Below are 27,381 nucleotides of genomic sequence, written 5' to 3'. Positions count from 1 at the left end.
GTCCTCCAAGAAAGAGAGTCCATCTCTGCATTTGTGTTGCTGTTGTTGATGGAACACACTTCTGTGGATTTAACATGGACACAAGGGGTTGATTATCAGAAATGAGGGTAATGTCTGTCCCATACAAGACCTAGATACACCCTAAACCAGACTCAACGACTCTATTAATGTGTGTAATTTTTCTCCACAGCACTGAGGGAATGTAATGAAAAAATATGGGGTGCTCATTTCCATCACTGAAACGTGTGACATGAATGCACCTACACCATAAGGTGAGGCATCACAGGCAAGTTCACTGGACGATGTGGATTATAATGTGTGAGTACAGTGTCTGACATCACCGTTTCCTTTACCTTTTTGAAAACCATCTCACACTGCTTTGCCCATTGCTATTTCTTCACGGTCTGCAGTAATGAATTCAAGGAGCATGGTTGGCAAACAACTTAACAAATCCTGTACAGGACTGCAACTGTGACTCATCCTTTGAGCTTGGGGCATCCACCACTGCCTGAACCTTCACAACACATAAATGTAATTCTTGAGTGTTGATAGTGCGACCACAGTAGGTAATGCCTGGATTAAACAATTTGTGCTTGTTCTGTTGTGCTCTCATAATCTTCTAATCTTTTTAATGCTGCCATGAGACTTTAGAGATGTTCTTTGTCTTCCTTACTGGTAACAATAATGTCATCCAGGTAACTCTGAATGCCTGGACAGCCTTGGAGCACGTGGTTCATAGATTTCTGCCAGAGTCCAGGTGCAGATGCTACTCCAAAAATAAGCCTATTATAGTGATAATACCCTTTGTGAGTGTTTATGATGAGAAACACTTTGGACACCTCTGCAATTTCCATCTAGGCCTCAGCTAAATCAAGTTTGCTGAACTGTTTTTCTCTCCCAGAGAGGTTTGTGAAGATATCCTCTATCCTAGGTAGAGGGCATTGATCTACTTTCAGTGTAGATTGATGGTGATCTTAAAATCACCACAGATCCAGACAGATCCATTCTTCTTGGCTACTGGGACCATGGGCAATGCCCATGGACTTCACTCAACTTTGGAAAGAATTCCTTTAGCCACCATGTGATCCAGCTCACAGGCTACTTTATCACAGATTTTTAAAGGAATTGGATGGGCTTTGCAAAACTTAGGTTAGGCATTTTCATTTAACACTATTTAACCCTTGATATATTTGAATATTCAAATGCTATCTAGCACCTTTCCTAATTCACTTTCAATTGACTATTGCAGGGGATGTGGCACGCAATTGGAGGATGGGAGGATGGATTAATCAATCCAAGTTAGGCTGCACAGTACAGTGTCACTCTCATCATTTCTGGATATTTCATCAACAGTATTCAGATAAGTGCTCTTTTGGAAACTTCAACTTGACTTTTCACCTTCCCTGTGCAGTCTATTTATTTTTGTCTGCCTGACATACTCTTTGTATGTGTCCTGTTTCAGTGCATTTTTTGTTAGATTCACCTTTAAACCTGCATTAGCCTGGTGCATGGGAGCCTCTGCTGCAACCAGTTTACATTTAGAAGTTACAATTTTGTTTATGCCCTCTTTCATTCCTGACTGCATCTGTATTGTGTCTGTGTTTCCATTGTTACAGCCATTTCAACTGTTCTCTTAAATTTAAGTTGTGCTTCAATTAGGAGCCATTTTTCAAGTGCTTTCCTGTAAGATTCCACAAACTAAGTGATGTTTATGTGCATCATTAAGCCCATTACTGAACTAACAATGCTCAAACAACTTCCTCAATTCAGCAACACATATACTAAAATGGACTTCTCTTCCTATTGATTCTGCTTATGAAACCTAATTCATTGCACAAACAACAATGGTTTCAGTTCTAGATGATCCTGCGTTACTCTCACATTATCAGCAAAATTTATTTTGGCTGATTTGATAGGAGTAGTCAAACACATAAGTGAACTGTATGTCTTTAATCCAATGCTCTCAGCAAAAATGGTACTTCTTTCTCATTGGCTATTCCATTTGCTTTAAAATTCTGCTCAATCCATTTTACATGGATATCCATTTATCTGTGGTGTCAATCATTTTGATGTAGCCAGCCATTTCTGCTCTTTATTTTTTATGATTATTATCATTTGGTACTCACTGTTTATGAACTCATGAATTCTTCCATTATCTTCCTTTTTTAACTCAACAGTCTCTTGTCCATTCCCGAAGATGTATGTGCTGTGCTGCTGTTTTATACTCGACTGTGTCTTGCTGCAGTTGACAGGTAAGTAGTCATCTCAGGTTCATTTCAAAAATACCTCACTGTCACTGTTGTTTTGTAACTCCAAAACTTTAAACCAATTGAAAGAAGTATGGGCTTGCGAAATGTAAGTCCAGGTTTGTTTTTACTTTAAGTGAGCCACACACGTAATACATGGTAGCCTCATAATGTATGCAATTCATATACTTAGTACATATAGCCATAATCTTTTAAACAATAAAGAATGGTTAGTCAAACAATATTTAGCATTTACAATATTACTCAGATATATACTGATATATTAAATACCCAACAATTTATATATATGAACAGCAGAGATCCCCATATGAGGCCCTGCAGAACGCCACTTGTCAGAGACCTCCAGCCAGAATAAGACCTATTTACTCATTCATATATGTATATACTCTATGCATATGAAAACTTAATCAATTTATTTTATTGAGCTCTGATTTTGGTTTCCATTTTCCATTTTGTTTCCCCCTTTTCTCATGAGTTATCTAATCCTTGAAAATTTATAGAAAGCGATAAAATATGTGTAGCAAAATCATAGAAACTGAAGTACTTCAAAGAGTTTGCCTGAGGGAAGCTGAAATACAACAACAGATTGGGATGAATTTAACTAGGAAATTACCAAACAGCTAAGGTAGTGCAGTATAGTATTCTTGCATATACTATACCTATTATAAGAGAATCGTTTTTTTGAAGCCCATTATTAAAAAAATTCTTCCTTAGCAATACTTACACAATGACGTGCATTCAGGCTTGTATTTGTTTAATATGAATTAATACCCAAATAGAGTGTTAATCAAATAATCAGGCCTGGAAATTCTAAGATAAATCTTCATTCGTTTATGAACTACCAGATAGAATTTCATCCAAATCTCTATTGATTGTGAGCATGCTTGTAACACAGTTCTGGATTTTTGTCTGGGGCTCCCCATGGACTTGATGGGAATACCAATGGAGCCTGCTGTGAGAACTCAGGGATACTAAACGCTTGTCAGTGCTTCTTGGAACACCCACAAATACTTACTATCCAGTTGAGATCTGTAAAACAAACACAGCCCTCCCATTGTGAGGCAGTCCTGAACCAAAGAGATTTGAGCACTGCCTTGATGTCATTCAAACCTGATGCTTGATCATTTTGACTTCTCTCTGATTTCCCCTACGCCTAATTCCACGCCCCATTCAAACATTCTCCAGTAGCCATCTTCTCCATCACAGATTGGTAACTGGCGCTGTTCCCACCATGATCATCTTGCACACTAACTCTTTATCCTCTCTTTCCCTATCTCGCCCACCTCAAACCTCTCACTGTGCATCATTCCACTTATTCCCTCTTCTTCCTAATATTCCCTCTCCCACTTATTGTCTGTCTGGCTGTCTCTCTCACCCACTCCAATCCTACTTTCCTTTCTATTCTCCCACCTTTTCTCCCTCAAGAAGGCAACATTTGGTAAAGATCCCCTGAATCTGGGCCATGCCATCTTTTCACAGTTATCATCAGGCAAGAGGTACTGAAGCCTATAGTCCCACACTGTTGGTTCAAGAACAGCAACTTCCTTTCAACCATTCATTTCTTGAATCAACTGGCAAAACCCTGATTACTACACATTTGCAACACCATGATCTCTTTGTACTAGAACAGACTTTGTTTTTCTGTTTTTCTAATGGTACTCTTTCTGGTAATTGCTTAATTCTGTTTTTCATGTGTATGTTGTGTATTTGACACCATGTTACTGCAAGTAATTTTTCTCTACACCCATGCAGGCACGTGTACTTGTACATATGACAGTAAGCTCGACTATGGTCTTCACTTCTCCACACTTCTCCCATAATCCCTCTCTCATCTCTCCTCACTCTCAACTACTCATTTTTCAAAACTTTTCTCAATCCTTCTCTCTTCCTCCTCTCATTCTTTCTTTCTCCAACCCTTTCACTCCCTCTTTCTTTCATTCCTCTCTTTGTTGACTCCTGTCCTTCAATCTTCCTCAAATCCCCTTTACCCCCCTCTATACCAAATCACTATTCCCTTTCCTCTCAATCCCACTTTTTCTCTCTCTAAATCATCCTCTTTCTTTCCCCAATTCTCCTTCCCTCTCCTCAATTTCCTATCCCCATCACCAACCTTGACTTTGCTTTAATCTTCTTTCTCTGCATTATCTCATCACACAGTAAGCTCCACTCTTTCTAATGGCAGGACCTGTCGGTGGTTAGGCATGCAAACCTTATTCAAGTGCACACTTCACCTTAGGCCTTGAACAAGACAGAATATTCTGTCCATAGCCTTGCAAAAAGCTGGAGATGGTTCCCTGGTCAGCAATGATTTAATATATTATTTCAAGTATGTTACAACTTTTGGCTCTTTGTTTCTTCAGAAACAATCTGTACATTTGCCTCAAATCAGAAATCATTAAACTGCTACTGATTTAATCATCTATTAAATCATACTGGAAAGAGAGATCTGCACACAGGCAGTCAATCAAATGCAATGGCCTTTCTTTGAGAGATTAATAAACTGAATGAATTGATATTGACATTTTGCAACCTAAACATATTTTTTCTGGTCTGCCAATCTTCATCCATGAGCAACATTTATTATAACTCTAATGGTAACTTTCCAATTGAAGTGCACTTTTCTATGGTTGAATATTTAGTTGAAGCAGGAAAGTCGAAAACTTAGCAGCATAGATAATGACATAATGCTATAGAAAATACTTAACTGGAGAAAACTGGCCCTGCAGATGAGGGAATGATTTCCAGAAACATATTAAGGTTCTACTCCAGGTGCCTATTGACTTTAAACATGTTTCCTAATCAAAAGCTAACCTGATTGGTTGCTTGGCTCCCTTTTACATATGGAAGGCTGCATGAAGGACAAAAAACAAGAAGGGAGAGGAGAGAGAGTCAGCAAACTTTGAGTGGAAATTCATGATAATGAAGCCTCCATTGGTTACACAAAAGGAAGGGCATCTAGAGGGAAAGACTGAAATTCCTTCCACGGTCCAACGTTTCAAATTGAATGACTTTCATTAGAAGTGGAAAAAAGGGAAAGACAAATTAGTTTTAAGTGCAGAGAAAGTGGGGCGGGATTGTGGAGATGGTATGTTAGGGAGCAATGGGTAGGATATAGGAATCATCTGTGAAAGGCTAAGGCCGGGATTGGTTTGTAGTTGACTTGAAGTTGATAGCAGCATCCACAGTGATGATCCAGGCAACGAAATGGAAAATATTGCAAAATGCAGGTCTGTAAAACATGTGCAGCAAATCAGGCTGTGATAATGCATAGGGGAACTGCGACAATATAACATATGGGTGAAGCTATTTTTGATTTTGTGAGAAAGAGAATTATCTGAAACTGTAGAGTTCCACGTTGAGCTCAGAAATCAGTAACATGCCCAGAAGGAAGATGAGCTGTTGTTCCCCAAACTTGCACCAGGTCTTGTATCTCTAAACAGATTGGTCAAAGTGGGAATGGGATGGAGATTTGAAATAGCAAGCAACGGGATATTCCAAGTGGTCCCTGCAGATTGAACACAGATGCTTCTTAAAACTGTGGCCCCATTGGAAGTTGGGTTCTCGAGCACAGAAGAAACCACATCGAAGGGACTGAATGCAGTACACAAAATTGGAAGAAGTGCAAGAGAATTGCTGCTTCACCTGGAAAGACTGTTCTCGGTCCCTGGATGATGCAAAAGGAAGAAGTGAAATCGTATGTTTTGCATCTTGTGCAGTTGTGCAGGAATATGCCATTAGATGGGTAGAGGTTGTTAGGGACAGAAGGGAAGACCTGAGAATCAAGAAGGAAATGCTGAAAAGGGAGAAGATATGTCTGGTGGTGGACCCTTATTTGTAGAAAGTGTTTCTCTTGACATGTTCCTCTTCTTCCTCCCACACAATTAGATCTGGTGAACACCCTACCCATTTCCAAATACTGTATCTATTCTCTGCTCTTCCGCATTTCTAATTTGCATGCAGCCTCTCTGAGGGGTTAGCTACCCACCAATTTGGGCCATTCCTGAAGTCTTTCACCTTTTAATTTCCTAAACTTAATGTCGCTACATACATGCAATCTGTTGTTCAAAATAAGGCTGTTAAAATAAAATGTTTGCATGAAAATAAAGCATTTGGCATTAAATAAAGGCACTTACCATATCCAACAATATGAATCAGTTTGCTGGTGATATCGAGGCTTTTGATGAAAAAGCAATGATAGGTCAATAACCTGTAGACTTTTAAAAATACTGGGAAATAGGGCCAGGGTCCACCATACCCAGCTATTGTTTAAATTCTTCATAGTGAGTAAACAAGGGTTATTGTACAGATTGTACATATCACAGAGAAAAAAAAGATTGCTAAGAAATGCATAAAGAATATCCATGAGATTCTTGCAATAAATTGATTCTAGTCACCGTTTAATGCCACAGAAGAAAACATAATTCTGAAAGAAGAAAAATGAGCCTGAAAGCCACAGGGAACAGCTTGTTCACAGTATGTAGGTCACAGGGAAATGATGGCTGCAGAGGATTCTTGTTTAGGGTAACATACAAGTTGGAAATAGTAGGCAAAGAATGGTGAAATGAAGCTAAAGAAGATAACAGTGAATAAAGGACAGACAGGAAGAGCACATTGCATGTTGTTTATTTGAAACTCAGTGATTTAGACTTTCTACAAACATTTCTGCCACACTGCATTGCTTCTCAAGGATGAGAAATACAAATATTAACAGCTTTTCCAATATTTGTGAAATGATTAAATTAAAGATCTTTTGAAATAGCCGACAGTTAGTTGTCAAATAATACAAACAGAGAGCATTTTTGGAAGAAAAAGAATGATGGTTCAAATTCTTCCTGAATCAAGTAAAAAGGCATATGATGATCATTAAGTAGTGATCCCAAATCAGTTAAATGGATATATGGGGGAGACAGCAAAAATTAGCCTGATTATGAACAAAATGGAATGCAGGGTCAAAAGGAGTGAACTCTGTGCCTCACCATCCTACCCTTAACCTTGCACAGCCAATATTAAATAGCATGAAGACTCTCAACAAGCATTATTTATAGACGACAACAACCATTTGCAAGTTTGATACCTGAAGCATTTCTCCTTGTTTTTGTCACAATTTTTCATAATTGCATACTTATGTCAGCAATGTTCCTCTTCCCTACAGCAGATGCCGAGGTATCAATGGTTAAGTGCACTCAGACTTGTTTCCCCCCCCCCCCCCCCCCATTTCATTAATTCCTGCTTTTTCCTACTGTACACCTGCTTTTTCTGTAGCTAGTAAGAGTGCCAGTGAGGGCTGTTGTGATTTGAGGTGTTGTGCTGCAGTGCAAGGAATGCAACATAGAAGCAAGTCTCATAACTATTGAGTATAATCTCAGTTAATAGAGATCCCTGTGAAAATATAAGTGTTTTTATGCAGGGAATAGTGAAGACTGAAATTGGTGTCTTTATTCATAAAATGTGGCACTTGAGATATATTGACCTTGGCTATTCATGAAGAACCATAGCCTCATTCTACCTAGATTATTAGTGCTAAATTCCTGAGATTAATTTTACCTGCTGTTCTTAATGTCCTCTGTATTTGCATCTCGAGTGCCTCTTGGACTACAGAGTCTACAGCAGGGGTTTACAAACTTTTTAATGCCCTGGACCCCTACCATTAACTGATGGGTCCGTGGACCCCAGGTTGAGAACCCCCTCCCCCCACTCAACAGCATACATCTCCATTCTGCATCTTCCCTTTAAGAAGTCTAGCTAGTTTCAAATAGATTTATTTATTTTAATAAATAAATAAGCCAGTGATTATTGATCATGCTTTGGTTCCCAGCTCTGTCTGTCAGGAGTTTTTTATGTTCTCCCCGTGACCATGTGAGTTTCCTCCAGTTGCTGCACTTTCATCCCACATTTTACAGACATGCAGATTAGGATTAGTGAGTGTGGGGACTGCTATGTCGGCACAGGAAATGTAGTGACACCTGTGAGTTGCCCAGCACAATACTCAATTTGACTTGATGAAAATTACACATTTCACTGTATGCTTCGATGTACATGTGACAAATCAAGCTAATCTGTTTAATCTGCTCAAAATACATAATAATGCATAATATTTGGCACACTGATACGTGCAAACAGTAAGTAGAAAACAAAGCAAACGTTGTCTGTTGCAATCATTGAAATGAGAAGCTAAGTAAAAGTAGAAGACATTACTGCATTTTAATCAATAGTACAGGCTGTAATCTCTGTGCCTGTGCTTTAAAATGTTATCCAATTTAATAAACTAAAAATAAACACCAACTATGACATTAACAGAAGGCAGAGAACAAATGTACTTTAAAGAATGCTCAAGGAAAGGACATTTATTTTAAGAAAAGGGTTCATTTTACTCAACCCAACAAGCCAAGTTGCTCAGCATAAGAGTTGATACATGCAATGCATATTGGGGTATTAGAAAGCTTACTTAGTGGTGGTAAAATATTATTCACTCAATTGAAGTCATTTATTAGATTGCACACATCTTATAGCTGCCTAAAGAATATAAGTGATGAAAGTCAGATTTATGGATCCATTAGCTTGATGTCTATTCTGGGAAATTGCTATAGTCAATATTTACAGATAGAATGGCCAACACGTATGAAATATTTGGTTAATCAGAGAAAATCAGCATCAGTTTAGAGGCATGGTGTTAATATAATTGACTTAGTAGGGCCTAAAATATAAGGCTGCTGCTTGTGTGGATTGGGAAGATATTCAATAAGATCACATGGAATTGACAGTGCCTATATTTCTTTAGGAGTTTGAGGAGATTTAGTATGCCCGACCACTCAGGGAATGCCCCGTTTTCATTGCTACCATCAGGAAGGAGGTGCAGAAGCCTAAAGACACACGCTCAGTGATTCAGGAACAGCTTCTTCCCCTCTGCCATCCAATTTCTGAATGGACATTGAACCCAAGAACACAATTTCACTACTTTATTTTTATTTTGCTCTACTTACTTAATTTAACTATTTAATACATATATACTTACTGTACTTCATATTATGTCTCTATGTATTGCATTGTGCTATTGCCACAAAGACAACAAATCTCACAACATATGCCAGTGATATTACATCTTATTCTGATTCTGGTGTAGTGACCTGATGAGGCACTGGTTGAGGGTTGTTGATAAAGAGAAGGGATAATAAACAATTGGACAAGCTGTATCTAACTATTTTCTCCATTATTTACAGTTAAAATGATTGCAGGTAAAGCCACATATCCAAGTTTACTCCTTGCTTAGAGATAAACAGCAACTAAAGTAGTGAGGGTGGATGAACAAAATTACAAAGAGATATTGGGTCAAACTTCATTTCATCCACTATTCGACTTCCCCTCCTCTGAGCACATCTATAAGGAGCATTCATCATTAAGAACCGTTCACCATCCAAGCCATGTTATCTTCTCACTGCTGCCTTCAGAAAGGAGGTACAGGAGCCTTAGGTCCCACTCCACCAGGTTCAGGAACAGTTATTACCCCTCAACCATCAGGCTCCTGAACCAGTTTGGATAATTTCACTCACCTCAACTCTGAACTGAATCCACAACCTATGGACTCACTTTCAAAGACTCTACAATTCATGTTCTCTGTATTATTTATTTACTAACTAATTTATTAATATTATTCTTTTGTATTTGGACAATTTGTGTTCTTTTTCACATTGGTTGTTAGTCTTTGTGTGTAGTTTTTCATTAGTTCTACTGTGTTTCTTTGTTCTACTGTGACTGCCTTCAGGAAAATGAATCTCAAGATAGTATATGCTGACAAATATGTACTTTGATGATAAATTTACTTTGAACTTCTGGTTCCCCCACACTTACCTTCAATGGGCCAATTGAGTGATTCTCCATACCTACTGATGTGCAGGGAGAGGCAGCAAAGCTTCACTTGTGAGTAGACTTTTATTTTGCTGCGATTCTGATGCTGGAATAGTCTGAGAGCCATTGACAGGAAAGCCCAGTGAGAGGTACTTTTTACTTACAGTTTTTAAATGCCTGATACTCAATGACATATAAAAAGGATTAAATTTGCTTTAATTCCAAAGTAAGTAATAGAATTAAAATCTCAAACCAATAGAAAAAAAACATAAAATATTAAAATAATGTAGATAAAGGACAAGAAGAACCTTTTCTATTCTAATGTCCAGGCTAAGAACCTTCCTCCATAGTGTGAACTCACCCAATTAATCATTAGCAAACTGATGCACCATCAATAACTCACTCTGAGACGTAAAGGCAAGATATTGGCTTTTATTGACTGGAAGAAGGAACAAGCAGTGGTTGACCACCATACGACATCCTGGAGACTGAGAGGCCGGGTTTAGGCCTCAATCACCTTTATACAGGGGTCTGTGGGAGGAGCCACAGGAACAGTCAGCAGGAGGCGTGTCCAGACAGGTATATGTAGTTCACCACACAAACTTGGAGTAATGAAGATAAGTATGACCAATTTCCAAACCCATGGGATTCTCATGGGATTAATAAACTACTTTTAATGACAAAACATTCAGGGCGCCCATCGTGACTAAGCTCTGCTGTTGAACTCCTCCTGCTGACTAGCAGCAGCACAGAGTGACAAATTGTTCCTCTGTACTTCCTGGGCTAATAAGCGGTACACATAAGTCTGTGTCTTACCTGGGAGAGCTGAGCTTCTTTTGAAAGATACGCTTTGAAATAGAGGATAAGGTTTTGATGGACTTAATATAGAGTGAATGTTTCCTGAGGTCATCAATATAAGACAGTCGTTATAAACTCTAATTAGTAATGCAGCAAAAGTTCATTACCCAAAGACTTCGGAATTGCTGTCACGGGGAGTAGTTGAAGCAAGGGGTATAGATGTACTTAGGCAAAAGCTGGACAAGTATAAAGTAGAAAAAGGATTCAAGAGTTAGGCTGATAGATATAAGTCCATTAGACCTAAAAGCAGAATTAGGCCACATGGCCCATCTAAACTGATCCACTATTCAATCATGATTAATACAGTAATTCATTTCAACCCTATTCTCCTGTCTTCTCCTCACTACCTTTAACATCCTTACCAATCAAGAACCTATCAATCAACCTTCAGTTAAATAGATCCATCCAAAGACTTGAAAATTACAGCTTTCTGTGGCAATGAATTCCAATGATTCACCACCCACTGGCTCAGGCAACTCCTTCCTGCTCATCTCTGTTCTAAAGGGTCATCCTTTTATTCTGAGGCTGTACCCTCTGGTCATTGACTCTCCCACAACTGGAAACTAGAAACATCTTCTCCAGGTCCATTTTATCCAGGCCTTTCAATATTAGTTAGGTTTCAATGATATTCCCCCACCCACCCCAACCTTCTAAACTACAGCAAATACAGGTCTAGAGCCATCAATGCTCCTCATATGTTAACCCTGGCCTCATTCTGGATCATTTGGTTCCTCTCCAATGCCAGCATATCATTCCATTGATATAAACCTAAAAATTTCCCATATCAAAATGTGATAATCCAAGTATGGTCTGACCAACACTTTAGCTGTGCAGTGACAGAAGGCTTGAGTTGAACATGAATATTGACTTGGACTGGAGCAAATGGCTTCATCCCTCCTGAACATCAATGGAACCATCAAGCATAGTTCCAAGATCAGATGATAGTGAGAGATGATGTAAGATCTAAGGAGCAGAATGTTTAATCCATCTGAGTAGAGGTTAGGAATAGTAAAGGAACACAAAAATCACTGGTGTGAGTGGTCCAAAGGCCATATTATGATGGCACAGGCAATAAACCAAACAGATATCTGACACGTATAAGAATGGAATGGCAGTGGCCATGAGGAGTTTGACCGGTACAGGATTGGGTGAATCAAATTGTTTGAGGCAGTCTTGAAGAGGATACCTTAAAAGGTTTCCATGATAGCTTTCTTGAATAATATGTTACGTGATGGCATTTGCTGGCTACAAAGATCTAAAGTTGGACAAAGGCATTAAGTCCTATTAGATATACACCAAATAAGCACAAGTCACTAAACCACCCTAACTTCAAAGCCTAAATTACTTCCCTGCTTATTCTTCACAGCAAGCTCTCCTGACAGCACCCTCTATTTGACTGGTGGAACCCCTCTCGATAGCAAGGAGAAGATACAAAATAGTTTAAAACACAGTTCATATATTTTCAGTGAAATATACTTAAATCCAAACTAACTTCTTAAAACACATTTAAAACTCACAGAGAATTTCTATTTTAAATATTTCTGAATTCAAATCATATTTCTATCTTACCTTGAATCATTAAATCATTATCTTGAATCTTGAAACATTATAAAACACTTCCAAATTACAAACCATTTCCAAAACACAAATCATTTTCAAAACACAAACCATTTCCAAAACTCAATCCATTTTCAAAATACAAAGTATTTTTAAATGCAAAGGATTTCCAAAACATGGGTACAATCCCTGTAAACTAAAAAGACATATCCAAGAGTCATTGACAAATGAACTGTATGTCTCGGAAATCAAAGCTGGAGGAATAGATTCTCATTTGCCCTGTATTTCTTCTACTATTCTTGATGTTCCTAACCTGATTCCTAATAAGCCTGAAATGCTCTCTACATTTATACACTTTTTCTACCACTTATGTGACTTCATACATGTAAGGTATTTCCTCAGATATCCTTTTAGCACAAATAGCCTAAAAGCATTTTTGGAGATAAAGATCTTAGCTAGCTACCATTAATGCTATAAATCTTTCTATAAGTGTCAACTATAAACCATCAGTTATTGATATGCTAAAGGATATTACCCATCTGTTCTGCAAGCTTCCTTGAACTAAGCAACTTAAGAGTCAGCTTGTCTGTTTGAAACAACATAAGTTAAACAATCCATTGTCTTCTGCTGCAATATTTCCAGCAGTAAAGCAGGAGCAGTATTAGTCATTTGCTTCTGCACAGATAGAGCATCTTCAACTTACAAAGCTTGTTCGCAAAGCTGTGTTTTTAACTTAGAACACCTGAGTGTTCTGAAAGATGTAGTGTTAGAGATTGTGCTGGCATTAGAAATGATCTTTCAAAAATAATTAGACACTGGCATGGTGCCAGAGGACTGGAAAACTGCAAATGTCACTCCACTCTTTAAGAACGGAAGGAGGAAGGCAGCAGAAAGGAAATTATAGACTAATTAGCCTGACTTCAATGGGAAGATGTTAGAGTTAATTGTTAAGGATAAGGTGATGGAGTACTTGGTGACACAGGACAAAATAGTACAAAGTCAGCATGTTTTCCTTCAGGGAAAATCCTGCCTGACGAACCTGTTGGAATTCTTTGCGGAGATTACAAGTAAAATAGATAAAGGAAATTCAGTGGATGTTGTATATTTGGACTTTCAGAAGGCCTTTGACAAGGTGCCACACATGAGGCTACATACCAAGTTAAAAGCTTAGTATTACAGGAAAGTTACAAACATTGGTTGATTGGTAGGAGGCAGTGAGTGAGAATAAAAGGATCCTTTTCTGGTTGGCTGCCAGTGACTAGTAGTGTTCTGCAGAGGTCAGTGTTGGGACCACTTCTTTTTATGCTGTATATCAATGATTTAGATGATGGAATAGAGGGCCTTAATGGTATGAAGATTGGTGGAGGGGCAGGTAGTGTTGATGAAACAGGTAGGATACAGAAAGACTTAGATAGATTAGGAGAATGTGCATGATAGTGGCAAGAGAAATGCAATGTTGGAAAATGCATGGACATGCACTTTGGTAGTAGAAATAAATGTGTGGACTATTTTCTAAACGGGGAAAAAATCCAGGAATCTGAGATACAGAGATACGTGGGAGTCCTTGTGCAGAACAATCTAAAGATTAACTTGTAGGTCGAGTCGGTGTTGAGGAAGGCAAATGCCATGTTAGCATTAATTTCAAGAGCTCTAGAATACAAGAGCAAGGATGCGATAATGAGGTTTTATAAGGCACTGGTGAACAGTTTGGGCCCCTCATCTTATAAAAGATGAGCTGGCATTGGAGAGAGTCCAAGGGAAATTCCAGGAATGAATGGTTATCATATGAGGAACGTTTGATAGCTCTGGGTCTGTACTCACAGGAATTCAGGTGGATGAGGGGAGATCTCATTGAAACCTTTCAAATGTTGAAAGGCCTAGACAGAATAGATATGGAAAGGAGGTTTCCCATGGTGGGAAAGTCTAGGACAAGAAGGCACAGCCTTAGGATAGAGGGGCGTCCTTTCAAAACAGAGATGAAGAGAAATTTCTTTAGCCGAAGGGTGGTGAATTTGTGGAATTTGTTGCCACATGCAGCTGTGGAGGCTGAGTCATTGGGTGTATTTAAGGCAGAGATTGTTAGTTTCTTGACTGGACAAGGCATCAAACGTTACAGGGAGAAGGCTGGGAACCGGGGTTGAGGAGGAGAAAAAAAGGATCGGCCATGATTGAATAGCAGATCAGACTCAATGGGTCAAATGGCCTTATTCTGCTCCTATGTCTTATGGTCTAACTTCGAGCTGATTACTGCTCTTTATTTACATTTTAAGAACTGAAGATTGGCATCCTTTTATGACCAGAAATCAAGCAAACTGTTAGTTGGAGTTACTTAGATCTGTTTGTGACCTTTCAAATGGCAGCTACTATGCTACTATTTGGGAAAGAAGCTTAGCAGAAAACTAAGGAATGGATATATATCACAGTTATTGAAACTACAAGGGAAGCTACCATGTTAGATCTTGTACCGTGCAATGAGACAAGCAAAATAAACAATCTAGTTGTTAGAGATCATCTTGGAAGGAGTCATCATAGTTTGATTAAATTTCTCATACAAATGCAGGGTGCAATAGTTTGATCTAAAACCAGTATGCTTAAACAAAGGAGACTAAAACAAGTTGAGGGAGGCGTTAACACGAGGAAATCTGCAGATGCTGGAAATTCAAACAACAACACACACAAAATGCTGGTGGAACACAGCAGGCCAGGCAGCATCTATAGGGAGAAGCACTGTTGATGTTTCGGGCCGAGACCCGAAAGACTGATGAAGTCTGACGAAGGATAGATAAGGGAGAAGAGGGAAAGCTGTTTCCATTGGTACTGTAGGTGTTTTTCAAACTAAGAGACATAACCTCAAGATTCAAAAGATTAGATCTAGCACACAGATGAGTGAAACTGCATTTTCCAGTGAGTGATGAAGCTGTGGAATTTTTTGCCTAGGGTAGTAGTAGAGGCTATCTCATTAGCAACATGTATTTTACATGTCAGACACAGACAGGATTTTTGCATTGTATCGGGAAAAGGTGGAGCTGAGTGCATGGCCAGATCAGCTATGATCTTACTGATTGGCAGAGCAAGCTCGATGAATCAGATTGCCTACTTTTCTTATAGTCTTTATTTATTATTCTTTATTACTCTTTATTTTTATTTCTTATATTCTTATTTAGAAAAGCAATTTATTGGAATAGTACCAGAGATAAATTATGTGGAACGACTGTAGACGCTGGGTTGCTGTCCTGAAAGCAGAGTAAATTAGCAGGAAATTTGAAAGAGGCATTCAAAATAAAGGTGGACTTTTAATAGCATATATAAATAGAAATCATATGCAGTGGTTGAAAGATGTGTTATCACAGATTCAAGAAGATTCACAAAGGAATCAGAGGAAGCATGAGGAAACAATTTGTATATGGCAAGGATTGTGCTTCTTGAAGATGGTCAAAGTTCAAAGTAAATTTATTATCGAAGTACAGATATGTGATTATATACTACCTTGATTCATTTTATTGCAGACATTTAGAGAAAAAGGGAAATACAATCGAATTTTATGGAAAACTATACATAAGCAGGCAAAGACTGATAGAGAACCATTGTGCAAAAGAGGACAAGCTGTTCAAATAAAAATAATACTGACAGCATGAGTTATAACGAGTCCTTGAAAGTGAGTCTGTAGATTGTGAGTGGAAGCAATTCCAACAGTAACTTTCAAATGTAGATACCCATGACCAAGAAAGTTTACCAATGCCTCTACTTCCTCAAGAAGTTGAAGAAATTTGACATGTTCCCATTGACCTTCACCCATTTTTATCAATATACCATAGAAAGCATTCTGTTTGGATGCATAGTAGCTTGGAATGGCCACTGCTTTGCGAGAGACTTCAGAGACTCTGGAACACTGCTCAGCACATCACAGAATACAAACTCCCCTCTATGAGCTCATGACTATACTTCTCGCTATCTCAGTAAAGCAGCCAGCATAATCAAAGAATCCACCCCGTCCCCCTCTCTTCACCCCTCTGCCATTATGCAGAGTATTCAGGACTGAAACCACACACCACCAGGCTCAAGGGCAGATTTCACCCTGCTGTTATAAGACTATTGGTTTCAGAGGTATATTTAATGTCAGAGAAATGTATACAATATACATCCTGACATTCTTTATCTTCGCAGCCATCCATGAATACAGAGGAGTGCCCCAAAGAATGAATGACAGTTAATGATAGTTAAATATTTGAACCCAAAAGTCCCCTCCAGCTCCCCCCCACGTGTAAGCTGCAGCATAGCAACAATCCCCTCCTCCCCCACCAGCAAAAAAAAAGCATTGGCGCCCCCCCCTACCAAGCACTGAAGCGTGCAGCAAAGCATCAATAAAAACACAGAGTTGCAGTACCCCAAAGACTACTTATTCACCCAGTAATTCAACATACCACAGGCTCACTCCCTCTCTAATAAGGGAAAAAGAGGTGTCTCCATTTCACAGTGAGAGGGGAGACATAATAAACAACTGGCTGATTTACGATGTTAAAAGTCCGTTGCATCGCTTTTTCCAAGCCCTGTGCCCAAAGACCTCGGGTCTCTAGGCACGCAGCCAGCAGCCAGCTTGCTGCTTTCGATGTTCCGTCTTCCATGACACACCAATTTCCTGCAGAGGCACCGACCTTGAGTCCGCCCACCTCCAGAGCCACAAAAGCACTGAACCCTGAAAGCATGCTAATCTTCTAGGCCGCGTCCTTGCTATATCGAATAGCGGCCAGTCATGAGACACCAAGAGTGGGTCCCATTCCCACAAAGAACCAGTCAGCTGGTAACTCCAGGTCAGGGTCTTCAAAAGAACCCTGAAAGAGAAAAATAGAGACATTAAAGATAGAAATAGAGCTGCTTCTGAAGATGCATGCAAAGGAGTCGCCGTTAGGTGCCGCTGTCTCCTAAGCTCCTCCTCCTATTGAATGATTCCTTAGTAAATTAAGATGAACTCTTGTCCATGCAACCTACCTTATTTTCTACCTGCACTGCACTTTTTATTTCTGTTGTACTTTGTTTTCATTCGGCTTTGTTTCATCTTGTTTTACCATGAAACACTGTGTAATGAATTGATCTGTATCAATAGGTTGCAAGATGAGCTTTTCCCTGTACCTTGGTACGTGTGACAGTAATAAAGCAATTCCAATTCCAAAAGGAGTTTGGAATAAGGATGAAGAATTTGCAAAGGTTTACGTGGAGACCAGATAATTCTAGCAAGGAGCTGGGATAGGTGTGATAAATCAAACATTCTCCTTTTGTGTTGTAGTATTCTATAATTATTTGCAAGAACATGCTATCAAAGGCCATGAGACCTGAAAATAAAACAACGTGCTGAGGAGAAATGTAATGGAAAATATTCTCATGATACTGTATAGTGGGAGAAATGACAGTAAGAAGTGTAAGCATGTCAAAATATAAACATTTTTAAAGGTGCTGGGGATTAATGCAAGGTATCATTTGCTTTAAATGTATCAAAAATGTTGAATTTACTTCCAGAATCTAGCGAGAGTTTAAAAAGGGAAATTGCAAGGGCACTGACAATCAATGTACAACAGCACTGAATTAGACATATGCTCTCTTGGAAAAGATGACAAACAAGAGAAACAGGTTTCCATGTATCAATTGGTTTCACTACAATTCCACTGATTAAAATAAACCTGCGGCTAATCTGTACAACAATCTAGTTAACAGCAGTCAACATACAGACTTTCAAAAGCCATTTATTAAAGTTCCACATGAATGAATACTAATTAAACGGTAAGGACTCAAGGCCATCATATGAATTTTCAAAAATGAGTGAAGGATAGATAAACGGACATCCTGGTCAGAGGAACAACGTCATGTTTTGGTGTCCCAGGGTTGGGATCTGTACTGTTTTTGATTTTGTTACAAGAATTGCCACTTGAAAGAATGATCAGTGAGGTACAGAGAATCTGTATTTACTGACAAGTAACTTTTATTATTTCAACATGGGTTCACAATCTTATCCACCTGTGTGCTCCCTGCTAGAAACCCTGATACTCCATGAACAGTCAATGAAGAGAAAAGGTATTACACTGGCCCCGATCTCCATGTGTCATTGGGGTCCTGATCACCACGTGTCATTGGGGTCCCGATCTCCATGTGTCATTGGGGTCCTGATCACCACGTGTCATTGGGGTCCCGATCTCCATGTGTCATTGGGGTCCCGATCTCCACGTATCATTGGAGTCCTGATCTCTACATGTCTGTGGCATCCTCCTTATCCATGATGGTTGGTCTCTGGCTGCTGGAGAGTTGTCACCCCCGCGTATTTGAAGCTCCTGAGTCTTATACCGTTCCTCATCAATTGAACCATTGGATCGCCATCCCATTGGCTCAAGGTCACCTGACCTACCTGGGTTACCTTCTTACTGGTCATTGTACAGGGCTACAACCAACATTGTTTCATGGCTCTGCCCAACCCAGTCTTGTGCATTTGTGCCTTTCCACTCAATAGGCCCAAACCAGTTGAATGAGGCAACTCAGACAGAGTCTAACAAGATTACAGATTGCCTCCTTGGTAGGTCTGGCATTTTCCATAACAAGTAGCTACTCCTCTGAGAATGGTCTCAGGTTTATTGCTCTGATTAAATCATCCCAGAGTCAAGAATCAGTTCAGAGTCCGTGTCCTTTACATAACAAATGGCTGCTTGTTTGAGAATGTTTCCAGGTTTAGCAGAACATTACCTGAAGCTCCCTGTGTCCACATTCAGTTGCTCTGATTAGATTATCCAAGAGCAAGAATCAGTTTAGAGTCTACAAAATGGGGGAAAACAAAGACAACTTGCTTGACTCTTCCCCTGTCCTTAATCAGACTGTAGTTTCTTCTGGCCAAAATTTTATACCTAATTTAGATTCTGGAGGTAATGGCAATTTAGACTTTCAAATTTTACTGATCTATTGGTGCAGTGAAATAAAATGAGGCCATTGATAAACTAAAGAATAGGCTAAACAGTTAGCCAGCTGCATAATTGGAATTTAAATGTAATGTAGAAATGAGGAAATATTGCACATCAAAAAGAAAAATGAATAATAGTGTTGAAATAGCTAAAAAGTGATTCTGAATTACATCTATGTCTAAGTAATTTTACTTCTGCCTTTGCCATCCTGTAGCAGGCACAGAATTTAATGGGAAACTGAACATGATGGGGTCCAGTCCATAATTTCTTTAGAAATTAAAAAAGACTGCAGATGCTGGAAATATGAAATAAAACAAAAGAAAAATCTGGAAAATCTCAACAGGTCACGCAGCAACTGTGCAAAGAGAAACAACCAATACATTGGGTTGATGACCTTTTGTCAGAACCAGTTGGCCAGTCTCATCTCCTATAACCAAGGCCTGCAATGCCTCCATCCTGATCATGTCCAAAATACACTGATCAAGAAGGTTCTTCTAAACCTACTTCAGAAAGTCTCATCCCTCTATGCCTTTTAGGTTATTGCTACCCTAGTCTCTTTTCAGATGGTTGAAATCTCCCATCATCATGATATGACTTTTTGCACAACTACATCACTTCCCTGCAAAACTGTTCCTCAACATCTTTCCCACTGCTTGGCACTCTGTACATTAACCCAGCTGTATAATCACATCCCGATTTTCTTTCTCTATTCTAAGAAGATTATGTCCTTAGTCTTTCCAGTACATCTCCCTGTTCTGCCACTGTGATCTTCTTTTAAATCATTACTACCATACCTTTCTATAATTTCCTTTTGTTCCCGAGCATCTGTGTCCAGCATGCTTAGAAAACATTCCAAACCTGTTTTTTTGGATAGGTCTCTTTTTTAGCCAAAACATAATAATAATTCCAGATGGTTTTTTTGAGTTATCAACCTTGTTAAATGTTTTTTGGATTTAAATACACCTCCTATAAACCTGAAAAGGATTTCCTACGTTATCTTAGCTGAGTCCTATTATATATTCTATATATACAAAATATCCTGGTGTATTTATCTTTCCCAATTCTTTTTATGCCTGCTCTCCTTTTTCAGTTCCATCTTCTTCTACCTACCTCGATCAAATTAGTTCAAACATCTCTCCACAATACTGGCACAACTCCTCATTAAAATATAAATGCCAGTTCTGTTGGAGTACAATTTATTCAGCCTGCAGAGCTCCTACCTGCCCCAGAAATGATCCCTATTTTCCAGGATTTCTGAAGCATTTCTGAAGCCATATGTTATCCTCAGAGGGAGTAATACGGTGAGATCCTGCTTACTATTTCCTCTGCCAAATTTAAAAATCTGTCTGCAAGATCTCTCCTCTTTTTTTTCTACCTTTGTTATTGCTTCCAATTCAGAGAATGGCCCTTTGCTCATCACTTACTTCAAAGTTTACAGCAGTACCTGGTGATATCCTCAACCATAGGTAGGCGGTAGATTTTCTGGAATTACATATACAAGTATGAGATTATTTGCAGAGGTACAAAGGAGATGTCAGGGGTAAGTTTTTTACTCAGAGAGTGGTGAGTGCGTGGAATCGGCTGCCAGCAACGGTGGTGGAGGCGGATACGATAGGGTCTTTTAAGAGACTTTTGGATTGGTACATGGAGCTTAGAAAAATAGAGGGCTATGGGTAAGCATAGCAATTTCGAAGGTAGGGACATGTTTGGCACAATTTTGTGGGCTGAAGGGCCTGTAGGTTTTCTACGTTTTTATGTTTCTGCAGAGACAACCTACTAGTTCTCCTCCTCCTAAAGTGGAATCCCCCTTAAGTATTGCCCTCGGTGACCTTTCTCTTTTCCTCCCACACTGCTGAAACAGCTGTAGTGCAATGGTCTCAACTCTGGCTGCATTTTCTCTTTGATACTGGTTAAACAGCAAGGTGTCCACAAGGGTCTCCTGAAATATAGTACCTGCCAGATCTTCCTTGGTAGTCAGGTCATATGCTCCCTCTCTGCCTACAGTATATTCTCTTGAAATGCAGAGCAACTACAACCTATTCACACTTCACTTAGTCTCACAGATGGACCACAGTAACACCAGCTGCTTCTCAAGCTCCAAAATCAAGATCTTGAGCTTTTCCAGCTGATGGCATGTCCTTATCTCCGAAATTCTCTCAAGGTATGGAATACCCATTGCTTGGTTCTGATGAGACCTACCATGTCTTTACTTACTTGGATTAATTCAATTAACAGGTAAAGAATGTACTTAAATGGCTATTACAAGTAATTTCTTGTAACAGTTTCTTGTTTTGCTTACCTCAAATGAAATTTTTTAAAAAGCATTGTTCGTATCTTATTTCAGCCAAATACATTCACTCATTGGGACTCTGCTTCTTGCACTTCTTTAACCAACAGCATGGTATGTAGCAGTTAGCACAATGCTTTACAATGCTTTTTAAAAGCTATTTATTAATGCTTTTTGGGAGGGTGATTTTAGATGCAAATCATATTTATACTGAGTTAAATACTGTATGTAATTAGTTTTGCTACAATAAGTGTATGGGACACTGGAAAAATGTTGAATTTCCTCTTGGGGATGAATAAAGTATCTATCTATCTATCTATCTATCTACAGTACAGGTGATGTAATGTACGGATCTCTTCCTTACCACGATGCATTGATGCATGTGCATTGTTCTCTCTCTCTCTCTCTCGCTGCAATGTCTGCTTTTACTTAATATGTGTATAGATACAACAAATTGGAGATGAGTGTGAGCCTGAATGTCAGAAAGTATCACAAACTGCAACAGCAATTACAGGACAAAAGAGTGAGAGTTAAACAGCACAAGAAACCTGAAGGACCCATGACTAACAGTGAAATGCACGCTGAACTTAAAGTGAAAATAATGTGGCAATGGCTTCAGTCAGGAAAGATGACAAATTTGATAGCATTAGTGAAGGTTGTGAGTTGTATGTCGAGAGGATTGAACTGTATTGTAATGCAAACAATGTGGAGGAGCAAAAGAAGGCTCCCAAACTTCTTAGCTTAATGGGCCCAAGAACATACAGTCTCTTACACACCTTAGTAACATCTGCAAAGCCAGCAAGCAAGACGTTGGACGAAATTGTTACAATTTTCCAAAATCACTTGAGCCTTAAACCACTGGCAATAGCTGAGATTTAGATTTTACAAAAGGAACCTGACAAAAGATGAGGGCCTTTCTGAATAATTGCAGAACTGTGCAAATTCTGCTTGTGCTGTGATGTTAGAGCTGGACTTTCTGATATATCAAGGGACATGTTAGTTTGTGGTATGCATAGTTAAAGAACTCAAACGAGGCTACTGGTAGAAAGAGACATAACCTTAGAATGGGCACTGACCTTTACAATATTGTTAGAGAATGCAGCAGAACTACAGAAAAGGAGGTTAGAAGGTGAAATGCACAAAATGTCCCTAAATGGTGCAAAAAGCAAAAGATGTTATTGATGTGGAAAATCCTCCCTCAATGCAAGTGACCGTTGGTCGAAGGAAATGTCTGCAGAAAAATGTCGCAGACAAGGTCACACAGAGAGAGTGTGCAAGGCAGACAGAAAGCACAACTGAGTGAAAAGTCTCAATCACAAAACTAAACAAATTCATAGAGTTACCAAATGTAAGACAGAATCAGACAACATAGAATCTAACAAAGGTGAACTGTCATGCCTACATAGAACAGCATAGTATTACAGAAGCAGATCACAATATAATATGGATCACAATAGATGTGTTTGGCTTAAAACTGAAAATGGAGCTTGATACAGGGTCAGGTTTGTCTATACTTCCAGGGGCTGACTACAACAGATTGCTTTCTAAGATGTTGTACCACTAGAGAAGACCTCAGTGATGCTAAAGACATACACAGGTGAAAAAGTGTCTCCCAAAGGCAAACTGAAGGTGAATATGATGTATGGAGGCCAAATGCAGCAATTAGAGCTTTATATATTGAAAAGTTGAGGGCCAATGCTTTTCGGACGTGGATGATTGAGAAGAAATCCAACTAGACCAGCACTCAATCAAGGCACTGGGTGTGGCATCAACAGGCAACAGTAGACCAAACCATAGCACTAACCAGAGACTGTCACAGCTGCTTAATGCTAATGAGAAGGTGCTTGAGAAGGGGATCGGTAAACTCAAAGGCATGAAGGCCAGAATTGAATTGAATGAAGCAGCAACACCAGGGTTCCACAAAGTGCATCCAGTGCGTTATGCACTACATCCGAAAGTGAATACTGAACTACAGAGCTTGGAGGCATCTGGAGTTCTCTCCAAGGTTATCTGCAGGAATTGGGCTGTACTCATTGTCCCAGTGATCAAGAAAGGGAAGGCTGGAGCCATTCGCATATGTGGGGATTTCAAGGTGAGCATCAACCCGGTATTGCGTTCTGTGCAGTATCCCCTGCCACGAATAAAACACAGTTTTGCATCTTTGGCAGGTGGGGAGAAGTTTTCAAAGATTGACTTGTTACAGGCGCATCTGAAAATGGAGATTGAGGAGTCAAGCAGAAAGTTCCTCACAATCAACACTCACAAGGGACTGTTCGAGTACAAACTTTAGCCTCACATCAGCTCCAGCAATTTTGCAAAGAGAAATGGACCAAGCGCTAGAAGATATCTCAGGAAGACAACGTTACGTTGACAAAATCATTGTGACTGGCAAAAATGATGAAGAGCACCTCCAGAACCTTGGTAAAGTGCTGACCAAGCTGAGTGAGTATGGTCTGTGTGCAAAGAAAGAGAAATGTTGTGGGCATGTCATTGACAAGCATGGCTTACTTCAGTCACAACAGAAGATTGAAGCAGCGCTACCCAAACTGAAAAGTGTGTCACAATTCAGGTCATACCTTGGCCTTGTAAACTTCTACCACCGGATTCTCCTAAACTTTGTTACAGTGCTGCATCCAGTGAACGCACTGTTACAGATGGGAACAAAGTGGGAATGCTCAGAAAGATGAGAAATAGTATTCAAGAAAACACAGAGACTAATAATATCTGATGAACTGCTCAACCATTATGACGCATCCCTGCCAATCAGACTGGCATGCAATGCGTCCCCTTTTGGCTTTGGAGACATGTTGTTACACATTATAAGAGTTGGATCTGAACTCCCAATTGTGTTTGCTTCAAGATCACTGATGAGCATAGAGTTTAACTATGCATAGATTGACTGAGAGGCCCTTAGTCTAGTATTGGGAATAAAGAAGTTTGAACAGTACCTCTATAGACAAAAATTTACGCTAGTGACAGATCATCAACCTGAGGAATGGAATTCCAGTGATGGCTACTGCCTGTTTACGATGTTGGGCACTGTTCTAAGGAGCCCACTCTTATGACATAGAGTTCAAAGGTACCAAACAACACAGCGATGGTAATGGCTTGACACATCTTCCACTATTGGCAACTGAAGAAGAAAATTCTTCATACTGTGACCAACAGAAGTGTTTCACACTGCATTGATAAACCAGTTGCCAGTAACAAATTCTGAAATACAAAGGAAAACAAGGAATGACCCGACATTGTCAGAAGTCTATGAAATCACCATGTAAAGATGGCCAACTCATGGTAACCCTATGCTTCCAGAGTTCTCAGAGAGACAAGACCAACTGTTGGTATGTCAAAGAACGCTGATGTGTGGATCTTGTGTTGTGGTTGCCTTTAAACTGTGCATCAGAGTGTTAGAAAATCTGCATGAAGGACACCAGGGTACAGTAAAGGTGAGGAGCCCGGAGCTATGTGTGCTGGCTGAATAGATAAACAGATTGAAAACTTAGCCATAAGCTGTTCGGGATGCTAAGAGGTTCGAAATGCATCCCCTCGGGCACCGTTTCACCCATGGGAATGGCCGTCTTCATTGATGGACTCCCATGTTCCTGATGTGGATGCTCATTCGAAATGGCTGGAGGTTATACCAATGAAGTCATCGCTGAGGACTATCTTCACCAGATATGGCTTATCTGGACAAATTGTGAGTGACCTTGGACCATAATACATGTCAGAAGAATTCCAACTGTTCAGGAAGAAAAAGGGCATCAGTCATTTCGAGTCAGCTCTTCACCACCAAGCAATGATTGGGTTAGCTGAAAGGTTTATCCAAACCAAGAAGTCCATTAAAGTGATGGATAAGGAGGACATTTCTCTACAGCACAAGGTGGACAATTTCCTTTTTGTGTATTGGAACTCTGTTCATGCAACAACAAATCAAATACCTGAAAAGCTGTTCACTAACAGTAATCTGAGATCTTGCATAGACCACCTGAGACCAGATCGACAGATGGAAGTGCAGAATAAAAAGTTCAGCCGGTTGCTAAGTGAAGCAACAAGGAGCTTCGAGATTGGATAGGAAGTCTTAGCGTGTGATTATTGAGAAGACAAGTCAACACCCGGTAAGATAGCTCCAAGAAATGGAGTACTGAGGTGCACAGTGGGTTTTGGAGATCAGACATGGAGACGTCATGCAGACCAGATACTGGATGCTCAACCAAAGAACACACCTAAGTCAAGCACATCCAGCAAAGTGGACACATTACAGTCACCCGACTTGTCTCTCAGTGATGATGTCACTGACAGCAACATGACATGGGAAACTGAGAACGTTGCCTTAGAGAAGACACCTACCAAACCTGCTACCACTCCATAGGTGCAGAGGTGCGACAAGAATATTGTTGTTGATAAGACATATGCCAAACCTGATGCCACTCCACAGGTCCAGAGGTGCTATCCTGAAAGAAACAGAGTGCCACTCAAAAGTCTGAATCTTTAGAACTGTGAAGTTAGTTATGGACTGTTATTTTGAAAGCATGTTTACATATTTGGATTATGAGCAGTGAAAGGGAAATTGAATATTTTGGACATGTACTGTTTTATGTTGAATTAATCTAAAAGGGGAGGAAACATAATGTATGCATCTATTTCTTTTAAAGCAATGACCCCCCTCCCCTCCTTAGCACAATGTATTGATCTGTTGTCTACATATGCACATTGTTCTCTATCTTCTACTGCAATGTTAATAGTTAAAGCCATCTCCCATGTGCGTGCTTTTATTTAATATGTATGTAGTTGTGTACAGACACAACAGATGACCTGGGTTCAGTTCCCACTGCTGCCTGTAAGGAGTTGCCTGTGGGCACAAGGTGGTAGTAAGTTAGAGAAACATATAAAATTAGTCAGCCCATCAAGGGTACCAGCCTCTGTTGTATCCAAGACATCTTCAAAGAGCGGTGCCTTAGGAAGGCAGTGTCCATCATTAAGGACCCCCGTCACCCAGGACCACCTCTTCTCATTGTTACCATCGGGAAGGAGGTACAAAAACCTAAAAGCACACACTCAACAATTCAGGAAAAGCTTCTTCCCCTCTGCCATCCGATTTCTAAATAGGCACTGAACCCATGAACACTACCTCACTACTTTTTTTGTACTATTTTCTGTTTTTTTTGCACTAATTTTAACTATTATATATAAATGCATGCTGTAATTACATTTTTTGCTACATTTATTTATCATGTATTTCATTGTACTGTCGCTGTAAAGTTAACAAATTTTACGACATACACCAATGATATAACACCAGATTCTGATTCTGAGTCTGAGTCGTACGTTTCCCCCTGTGATTGTATGGGTTTTACTTCAGGGTCTCTGGCTTCCTATCAAAGTCCAAAGACCTATCGGTTGGTAGGTTAATTTGTCATTGTAAGTTGTTCCACGATTAAGCTAGGATTACGTCGGGGGAATGCTAGACAGTGTTGCTTGAAGGCCTAGAAGAACCTATCCCACACTGAATCTCAATAAATAAAAGAAGTGATTTGATAACTCATTTAAATTCACTAACTGTTTGCTTGGTGCTCTTCTTATTCTATGTTTTATCACAGCAAATTTCTTTCCTGCTCTCTGTTTATTCATCAGCAAT

At 39.5% G+C, this 27,381-nt stretch overlaps 1 long non-coding RNA gene across 2 annotated transcripts; it reads left to right on the top strand.

Annotated features, from left to right (window-relative positions):
- Positions 1-1,434: 1,434 nt before the first annotated feature.
- On the top strand, positions 1,435-24,172 carry LOC132404889 (uncharacterized). 2 transcript variants are annotated; one of them, XR_009515699.1, is made up of 4 exons: positions 1,435-2,252; positions 21,515-21,620; positions 21,804-21,860; positions 23,267-24,172. It is a non-coding gene; the product is annotated as an uncharacterized LOC132404889 (long non-coding RNA). The 2 variants fall into 2 exon arrangements; XR_009515698.1 differs by having other exon boundaries at positions 21,515-21,860.
- Positions 24,173-27,381: the final 3,209 nt, after the last annotated feature.

The sequence above is a fragment of the Hypanus sabinus genome, chromosome 2, assembly GCF_030144855.1.
Source record: "Hypanus sabinus isolate sHypSab1 chromosome 2, sHypSab1.hap1, whole genome shotgun sequence".
NCBI lineage: Eukaryota > Metazoa > Chordata > Chondrichthyes > Myliobatiformes > Dasyatidae > Hypanus > Hypanus sabinus.
The sequence above is the reverse complement of the archived record's forward strand: the minus strand, read 5'-3'. Positions and strand labels throughout refer to the sequence as shown.